Here is a 10448-nt window from a genome sequence, read left to right as displayed (position 1 = left end):
AGCGCTGACAATTGTGTGTAATGGGTGACTCAGCCGCCCGGGTACCCAGCACACACAATGCACCTTGCCGAGCTGCATTCTCACTTTCCTCATGCTGGCCGCCTCCCAGCACTGCTATTTGTCTGTTAATAAAACCTATTGTGTGAGAAGAAAGTGTATTGTTCCCTTTATTGTGTACACATGCAATGCCTTAACCCTTTCCATGACAGGAGACATGTCTGCTGATTTCCCTCACAAACACCCCATCAGTAGATGTCTGTGGAGGTGTTTACTATGTCTCAGGCTTAGTCTACATGGACGCCAGCGTTTAACCTGAGGCGTTAAAAGCCCATGTTTGAAATTCCCATGCATTATAACGGGCTAATCTACACCAGTGCATTTGCTGGCGGCACGAATATTAGCGGCATCTATAACACTGCTTGCAACGTTTAAAAATTAAAACGTGGGATTTACGTTGGAAAACGCCCAAAAACAGGTAAACTCTTCCAATGATTTCAATGCGGGTGTTTTCCAGGGTTTATAGGCACTTGAAATGTAAATGCAGGGAAAACGTGGCATGGACGTTTTACAGCATTTTAAAGGCAAGCTTTAAAACGCTGATATAAGTGCATAAAAGGCAGTAAGGAACGTTTACATGCGTATTTAAAAATGTCTGTGTGGACCCAGCCATGGATAACGTTCTTTGCAACTTTTAAAAATTAAAACACACGGTTAACGTGGGTAAACGCGTCTATTGGTTAAATTGTTTTCCCACATTTAAAAATGCTTGAAATTATAACTGCGGTAAAATGCGGCATAGACGTTTTCCAGCGGTTTAAAGGCAAGCTTTAAAATGCTTGTAAAAGAGCATATTAATGCAGTAGGAACAATTACATGCATTTTTAAACCCCAAGGATATCATATATATATAAATATTTGAAAACAAAATTATCTAATTTTAGATAGGTGAGAAGAGTTATTTATTCTTTTTTGTCATTACGGAGATTTCCCTTCACTTCCTGTGAAAGTGAGAGGACTTTGAAAGGAAATCCCCTCCTGAGGTGCACTTACCACACAGTAAAGCTGTGTACACACTTCCAATTTTTGTCGTTGGAAAGGATCTTTCACGATCCTTTCCAATGACAAGGGAGTGCACGATGCATGAACGGTGCTGTACATACAGCACCGTTCATGCTCTATGGAGAGGGGAGGGGGGGAGCGACGGAGCGGCACCCTGCTGCGCGCTCTCCCCTTTCCTTTCATTACGATCGGCTGTCGTCCATCGTTCGTGGATCCGGCAGGTCGGTCGTCCGGACGATGGACGACACCGACTGTACACACGGCAGATTTTCGCCCGATAATTGGCCGATGCCGATTATCGGGCGATAAAAATCTGCCGTGTGTACGTAGCCTAACATACTGCACTGTTGTGAGTTCAGGTGACAACTATTATTAGCGGACCGATAATGTAAATTGCTGCCCCGGCCAGGAATCAGATATATAAATCTCCATTGGCTGCCTAACACATTGTATGATCCCAATGACTGGGAATGCACATGTGTTCTTGCAGTGCATACGTGTGAAAGGATCTTTAGATGGTTGTCATAGAAACAAGTGTCCCACAGCAACATTTTTCATGGTGGCAATGCAAAGTTTTGTATTGACCCTTAACTTTCATTTTGGTGACAATGGTGATTAGGACAATTTAGGAGAGATTGAATTCTCTAACGCTGAGTCTACACAAACGTTTTTAAATGTAAACATTCCTACTGAGTTTTTTATGCGTTTTTATGCACTTTTATTAGCTTTTTAAAGCTTGCCTTTAAAACGCTGGAAAACGTCTATGCTGCATTTTCCCACGTTTTTACTGCATCTACATTTCAATCACTTATAAAAGTGGGAAAATGCCATCACTCACGTTTTCCCACGTTTTTCTGCGTTCTCCCACGCTAACCCTGCAAATGGAATGTCCTGATGTAGATTAGCCCATTTGAATGCATGGGAATTTCAAACATGGAGTTTTAAAGCCTCAGGTTAAACGCTGGGGAAAAGCCTAATACAGTGGTGGCAAACCAGTGGTCCGTGAGAAAATTTGGTGGTCCACAGAAAAATTTGGACATTCTTCATTTATTTTTATTAATAATGAAACTAAATTAATATTGTAATAAATTCTGAATGACAATTTTCACCTTTATATTGCACTAAATTCACAAACTGTACTATAGACAGAAAAACAAGGGAGGCGCAGCGTGACGTTAGTGTAGTCTTAAGTTGTATGAGGCAACCGTTACCGAGCCATAAGCTTCAGTATTGTTTCCACCATTACAACAGTCACCCTGCTCCGCAGTTACCGATTCTCATCCAATTGTTTTATTTTATTTATTTCTCAGATGCTCTTTTAGGTAAGTATGACCTTAACTGAGTATTTTCTTTAACTGTTATAATTATTGGCATCAAATAGTTTGACTTTGATAACTATCATTTCTTGTTTGGTCTTAGATTCAAATGAAATAAACCCACAATGAGTGAGAAAAAGCAAACCAATATTTTGCATTTCTTTAGTAATACCAAAGATAATGCAACTAATGATAATAGTAACAAAAGTCATACTTGTCAGGCACCATTAGGAAGATCATTATTTTACAAATGTATTTATCTTTTTTTAAAAAAAATCATATTATTGGTCTGCAGGATTTAAAATGATGAATTTAGGGGTCCATGAAGTCCGAAAGGTTGGCGACCACTGCTCTAATGGGCATAAAGCTGGCAGTGCTTTTGTCCCATTGACTGCCAATGGATTTAGTAGAGGTTCCCTGAGACCTGAAAAAATAGGAGTTTCTGGGGTAAAGGGGTAAAAAGGTTGAGAAAGGCTGATCTATACGCTGAATGTAATTCCCAACATTTGGCACTTTTTTTTTACAGTTCAAGGTGTGTTAAAGCATGCACAATGCATTTGTAATGCGCATAACATAGGGTTTGTATGCATAAAGAGTAAAATACAGATTCTACAGTGCAGTGTAGGATATAAGAGCAAATGTTGGGAATTACATTCAATCAGCTTTTCACAACTTTTTACCCTTTTATCCCGGGAACTTTAACATAAAACTCCTTCATGCATAGTACCTGGTACATTGCACAAACCCTAATAGCCTTTTAGTATTTGTACAAGTATGAAAGACTGTAAATTTCTATAAAGAATCGCTGTGTTCATGGTGTCTCTCTAACTGTATACAGAAAGCCTGATATAATAAAATAATAGAGTTAAAATTTGTATAAAAACTCACTCCAGTTATTAAGTGAAAAGCAATTTTCTGTTCTCTGTGAACTTATATTGTGCAGATGTTTTTTAAAAGATTGCATAATTAAAATTAATATTGGATTGAACGCTCTTCTGAGCATGGTCCTCTACTCCTGTTTCATTGTTTGTGACTGTCATTTGTCAACCCCTATTTAATATACAGCGCTGCATAATATGTCGGCGCTATAGAACTACTGTTTATTAATAATGATAATATTAATAATAATTCTGTTTTCTGAAGGAAGAATTACAGCTGCTTTAGTAAATCAGCCTTTTTGTGGTGCCCAGCATCTGCAGCTGTCCATAGAGGCCAATGTTCTCCAAGCCTGGTATTTCTAAGGGAGTTTGTCTGCAGGTTAGCACTGTCAGTGTCAGAATCTATTATCCAAATCTTACACTGGATGCTAGTACCAGACATTAAAACTAAACAAAAACTAATGTGACTTTCCTGGTATCAGAGTGGTCACTATCCTGGCATGGTTTGAAGCTTCTGCTGAAATATATTTGTGTATGTTAAATATTTTATTTCTTCTTACACCTTATTTACTAACTTTCATCACCAAATTCTAATTTTGTGAAACCTTATCATTTAGCTAACATTTTTATGTGTGTGGGGAGCTTGTTGTTGCTTATTGTTTTTCTGCATTAAACCAACATATTTCTCTCAATCATCTTTGCCTTCCAGCATTGAACTCCAGTTGCTTCTAACATGTAAATATGAACAAAGATATCAATTTCATATAGTAATAATAAACAGTATTTATATAGCACCAACATTTTACAAAGTGCTAAGGGTTGTAAAATGACAGGGTTGATACAGACAGTGACACAGGAGGAGGAGAGGACCCTGCCCAGAAGAGCTTACAATTTAAGAGGTGGGGGAAGTAGCACACAATAGGAGTGCGCATGTATGTAATCTATTGTGAGTTCACATCAGAAAATGTCCTTATTACCAAAAAGCAATCAGACCAATTTAATTATTAAATAAGATCAAGCTTACCTGGAGCTCACTCTGGCCCTCCTTGTGGGTACAGGAAATGGAGTGAGACATTTGTATCCCAGGTGTTCCACAAGTCCTTGTGCAATTTTACACTTTAGCAACTATGAATGGTAAAGACTTACAAAAAAACACTGTTTAAAAGCTTAAAGTGTCACAAGTTTAGGCTGGAAGGGACAGAACCAGATGTCCAACAAGGGGGCCCAGGCACAGGAGTGGAGGGCCTTTAGAATTATATTTTCTACACCTACAATTTGATCCCGAGTTGTTGGCACATACTGCTGGGGTGTGTCATCAGTGTCACTGTCAGCAGCCAAAAGAGTGAAACATTGGAAGAAGGATCTATATTCAGAGCAGATATCGCTCTACAATTACTATGCAGCAAGCAAGCCAGAGATGGCAGTAGGCGGATGAGAAAGCTGGGATCTGCTGTAATAGTGCAGATATTCTTGTGTGATGTCAATCACCAACTTTAGGTATCTTATCATTCCCCATGCTATTACTGCAGAGCAGGGGGTGTATCATTTCATCACTGGACAATGTGATTAACCAGGAGTTTCTACTGGAGACTTTATTCCTAAAGTTAGTAAGTATTTGTCAGAGAACACTAGTAGTCGTACTCCAAGTACAATGGAGAATAGAGAAGGAAAAACCTATAGTTTTTAAGGGTGAAAAGGAATATATAGAAAACACAAGAGCTTACAATCTATTAGAACAGGGATCCTCAATTTAATTCCTAAAGGGCCACACGCAGGCTAGATTTTGGTATAAACAGTGCTTGTTCTGACTACTGCCATTTAGTAAAATACTGTAAATGTGTACAGATTATGGCCCGCAAAGACTGTGCCGTGGATCCCTTTTTTAGGATGTCAGGAAGGATGCAGAATGTAGAAAAGCTTACAATCTATTAAGGTATAAAGGAGATGCTGAGAAGGTAGAAAAGCTCAGTCTATCAGGGTATAAGGGAGTATACATACGGTAAGTTAGATTTTATACAATATTAGGATGTAATGGCAGATACATGGGGTAAAATAGCTTACAATCTAATAAAGTATAATGGAGGATACAGAAGTTGACATACAATCTATTAGGTTTCACAATATAAAAGGGTATAAGGGAGGATTTAAAATGTGAAAGTGCTTGCAATTGAAGATAGTAAAAGGAGGATAGAGAGGGTGAAAGTAGTTACAATATATGAATGATTTAGAAGATGAAAGTAGTAAAATTATTTTATGGCACAAGTGAAGGAAGAAATAATACATTAGTTTGTAACTAATGATAGAATGCCATATTGACGAAAACCTTTTAGGAGGAAAATGTAAATATGCTATTGTTTTAATGTTATTGGATTAGATGAGCAATGTACTGCAGGCATGCAGGAATGATATTGGAAGTTGCCAACCCATCTGGAGCCATATGTGGTCTTATTCTGGCTCTGGTAAAGTATCCAATGAAAAACACCTGCTTTGGTGTTCCAAAATGGAAATTTTCTTCACTTTGGTTAGACTTCTTCTTATTTCCTGTGGTAATAACTTTTTTTAAAACTGTGTATATTGCAAGTTTGTAACATTTATAAATCTATAGTGCCTTGAAAAAGTATTCATCCCCCTCAGTGTTGGTCCTGTTATGTTACATTACACCCTTGAATTAAAATTGTTTTTTTTTTTTTTTTTTGGTTTAAACAGCATGCATACCAATTTAAAGGCAAAATATTATTTTTTATTATTTCATAATGTTTTGTGAAAGCAGACACACAATCACATTTTTTCTGCTTCAATAATGTCTGCAAACACCCTTGAATTAAAATTGTTTTTTTTTTTTTTTTTGGTTTAAACAGCATGCATACCAATTTAAAGGCAAAATATTATTTTTTATTATTTATTAAACAATAATTAAAATAAAGAAAGCACAAATCCTGAGTGTGCATAGGTATCCACACTGAAAGTCATTGCTTTGTAGAGCTACCCTTTGCTGTAAATATTATTAATATCAGGATTATATCTCTGTTAGCTTGGCACATCTAACACTAAGATTATATCCATTTCTCAAGACAAAACTGCTCCAACTCCTTCAAGTTAGATGGGTTCATTGATGTACAACAATCTTAAAATCATGCAATAGATCCTCAATTGGACTGAGGTCTCGGCTTTGACCAAGCCTTTCCAAAACATGTAAATGTTTCCCTTTAAACCACTTCAGTGTAGCTGGAGTTTAGGGTCATTGTCTTACTGTTCAAGAATTGCCCTGTATTTAGTCCCATCCATCTTTTCTTCAATCCTAACCAGTTTTCATATTTTTGCAGTGGAAAAGCATCCCCACACCATGATGCTGCCAGCACTATGTTTCATTGCTATTTCCCTTGATGGCCAAAAAGTTCAATTTAGCCTTATCTGGACAAAGAAGCCCAACACGTGCTGTTTTCTATTTTCTTTTAGCAATAGCTTTTTTATGGGTACTCTTACATAAAGCCCCAATTTTGGAGTGTATGGTTTAAAGTGGTCCCATAGAAGGATACTTCCAAATCCGGTATGGATATTTGTTACTCCTTCATTGTTGTTCTTGGTGTCTTTGTTGCATCTATGAATAATAGCCAGTATGTAAGTTTGGGTGGGCAGACTTCTCTTGTGAGATTTATAGTGATGACATGTTCTTTCCATTTTGTTATTTTGGATTTATTGTAGGATATTTAAAAGTTGAGATATTTTGAATATTCCTGGCTTGCTCTTTAATTTTCATCAATTTTGTTTTGGATGTGTTTGGAGTGCTTTTTAGTTTTCATGTTTTCTGCTTAGAGGTGTTCAAAACCTTTCAGAACAGGTCAAGTTAAGTATACATAAAATATGTGACAGGTTGTAGGTTTTATAGCTTTTACTATGCAGTGTTCCCTATGTTATCTGGGTGTGTCATTTTCTGGTATACAATTTGTAAATATCTTCAAGTTTGTATAATAAATTTATAGTGGTCAGCGGTTGCTACACAATATATCTCTGGTTAGTTAAAATTGATGAGCTGTTTGCATTTTCTTTTCTTTGTTCCAGTGTTTTAGAATAAATGTGAATCCACCTGGATTCACCAGCACCTGGATAGTACACAGGCCATTCCATACTTTGGCCTAGCCCAGCATTTTCTGACCCTTTTAGCCCACATGAACCCTTAAAACAATTTGCAGATTCTTGGGCAACTCCTCTTAAAACCAGTTCTTTAGGATTGCGGGGAGAAATGCACTGTACATTGGCCACCCTTACCGTTAACAAAAGATTGCTGTTATTCTGTTGTTTCTGCTTAGTGGCATTGACTGTGAAATAGCAGAGGTACCATCAGATGGGATGTCAGTTAGCCAAAGTTCAAGGAACTCCTACCAAACTCCAGGGAAACCGTAGGCTTCTACAGAACCCAGGAGGAAAATGGCTGACCTAGACTTTCAATAGTAAGGTATAGAGGGACATGAAATTCTGCATTGCCGGTGATGTTTTCACATAATGTCTTGACTTAGTAGATATTACTGTTCAACATTTTTCCATTGTGAGATCTAGCATTTGCAGAAGCAGCAGCCCGAAGCCTCCTGCGATGCATTATATAGGATACCTAGGAGGCTCTGTGCTCCCAGGGGACTTAACCCTTTTTTTTTTTTAAAAAAAAAGAAAAAAAAACTTTTACTCTACATAGAAGGGTTGTCTACCTTTTTATATAAAATACAAATGTTGGTGACAGGTCTGCTTTAAGGTGATTTCCATCACTTTCTGTATATAGCCATATAAAAAAAACAATATTGGTAGTACACAGTAATATTCACCTTATCCCATGGTGCTGTGACAGCCAGAGGTGCAGTCCTCCAAAACCCAGGACACACATGTATATAGACATTGATACCAGCGGCCACAGCTCATCCCAATGATATTATCGTTACTGCTACCAGGCCAGACATTGTGTCATTGGGGAGTGGGGCAAAAACAAGATCTATTAGACATTACTAGTGACAAACCATTTTTTCAACCAGAATAGAAGACTGCAGCAGAATCCTAAAGTAAGGTGAGCATTACTGTGTACTAGCCCATCCTTTTGCAAAAACAAGCAATAGATTCTTTATCAACAAGGCAATAAAAAAGCAATTGGGATTATTTTCTAAATGGCTGAAGTTAACATTTATTAATAAAATAAATTTCTTTATCTATTAGTTCTTTCTATTGCTTACAAATGAGGATCCCCATGTAACCACCAAGGAAGATTTTGACAAAATAGAGCATTTTCCTTTCTTTTAGAACTGTCCTTGGACCAATAAGCCAATATGGACCCATAGTAAAATACAGCATGGAAAAGGTTATCTAATTTGCAGATAATTCAGCCAGAATACATCATATTAATAAATGTCAACCAGTTGCCAGTATACTGTGTAGGTGTGGAATTTTGAAATTGTAAGGGTAGGAATTGTAAATGCTAATGGTAAGTATGATGTCCAAACTGGCCACACACGTAGGCTTGGAATCTTGGATGATTAAATATTTGGTGAGTTGTTACAGAGGATTCATTAAAATTGACATTTCAACAGAAAGGCTTTGCTTATTCTCTGTACAAACCGAAAAATTTATTGGAACTAAAAGTGTTTTGAAATGCTTTTATTTTGAAACTTTTTTCCTACTACACCACTCAACCCTCAGAGGAAAAGGATAAATGAATTTCACTATCATATATGGCTGTGGAAAAACAAGTGAGGAGAAGATTTATTATTTTTTCCTGCCATGCTGCTTTACACTTACATAATTATTTTCCTATTTCCCTGCCAGGATGAGAACTGACACGACCTTTTGCTTCCTACAACTATAACTTTGAACATATTGGCTTATTCCCTATACATTGTTTTAAGTCTACCAGCAAATATGAAGCTAAAACAGGCAGCTTTAAATGTGATGTTCCCTGAACATGGCATCTATAATATTAATATTAAACTTTCAAAGGCAACTCCACACGCAGCATCTGTTATGAGTCACACACTGCCTTGATTTCTGGTCCTAATACTAAGATACCTTCACCTGCATTTCCACTACAATTACTCTTCACATATTTAAACTACCAAAAAACTTAATTTTACAAAATTGTACATTTTACGGACTTACTAAGGACTATGTAATACACCAATATGGTTAGCAAAATTGTATATAGTGCCACATCCCTCTAATTCAAGAAATACAGTATACCACCCTATCCTCATATATATAGAAATTTTTTGCAATTTTATATTTTGCGATACAAAAATAATATTATTCTTTTTCCAATTACTATAAATTCACCACTGCTTAGATCATACATGAACACTCCCCAGATCCCACTAACAGCCATTGGCCAGACAATGGTTGTTAGTGGGATCTGGGGAGTGTTCATGTATGGTCTAAACAGTCTCACACGGTTGTCCAAAATACATGTGGGTACATATCCATATTAGGATTATCCATTCATATCTGATGGGAACAGTGTGGGAACCAAATGCAAATGTGGACAGACAATCATTATGTGCATATATGTATCCAGATATATTTGGACAATGATGTAAAGCAGGGGCCGGCAAACTCTGGCCTTTAGGCCAGATATGGCCTAGCCGGTTGTTCGTTCTGGCCTAACGCCCCCTGGCTGATCCTGCCTAATGCCGGCCCACAACCCCGCGGCTTAGGAACTACCGGAGCCGCTAGTGGATATGTACTGATATGTATTTTGGACAATGGTGAATGGAAATAGTTTTGAATATGTACTCATAAGTATTTTGGGCAATCATGTATAGCAATAGTTGTGGATAAATACCCATATGTATTTTTGACAATGATGTAAAGGAATAGTTGTGCATATGTACCCATACGTATTTTGGACAATGATGTATGGGAATAGTTGTGGATTTGTACCCATATGTACTTTGGACAATGATGTATGGGAATAGTTGATAGTGGTACCAAGGAGGAATTCATCTACCATATAAACAGTGATCGCCTGATTTTAATGGTGTAAAGGCATACTATTTTCAGAATTGATAAAAAAAATGTATTTTTTGTAAATATGTGGATAAGGTGGTGTATCCTAAAATCACAATGTCAAAGGCCGCAGTTTCCTATATTTCCTGCTGCAGATATACAGCTTTGACGCTGTGGGTACATGCGTGCCTCAGGAATTAAAAACAAAAGATACAATTCA

This window comes from Pyxicephalus adspersus, chromosome 1, assembly GCF_032062135.1.
Source record: "Pyxicephalus adspersus chromosome 1, UCB_Pads_2.0, whole genome shotgun sequence".
Taxonomy (NCBI): domain Eukaryota; kingdom Metazoa; phylum Chordata; class Amphibia; order Anura; family Pyxicephalidae; genus Pyxicephalus; species Pyxicephalus adspersus.
The sequence above is the reverse complement of the archived record's forward strand: the minus strand, read 5'-3'. Positions refer to the sequence as shown.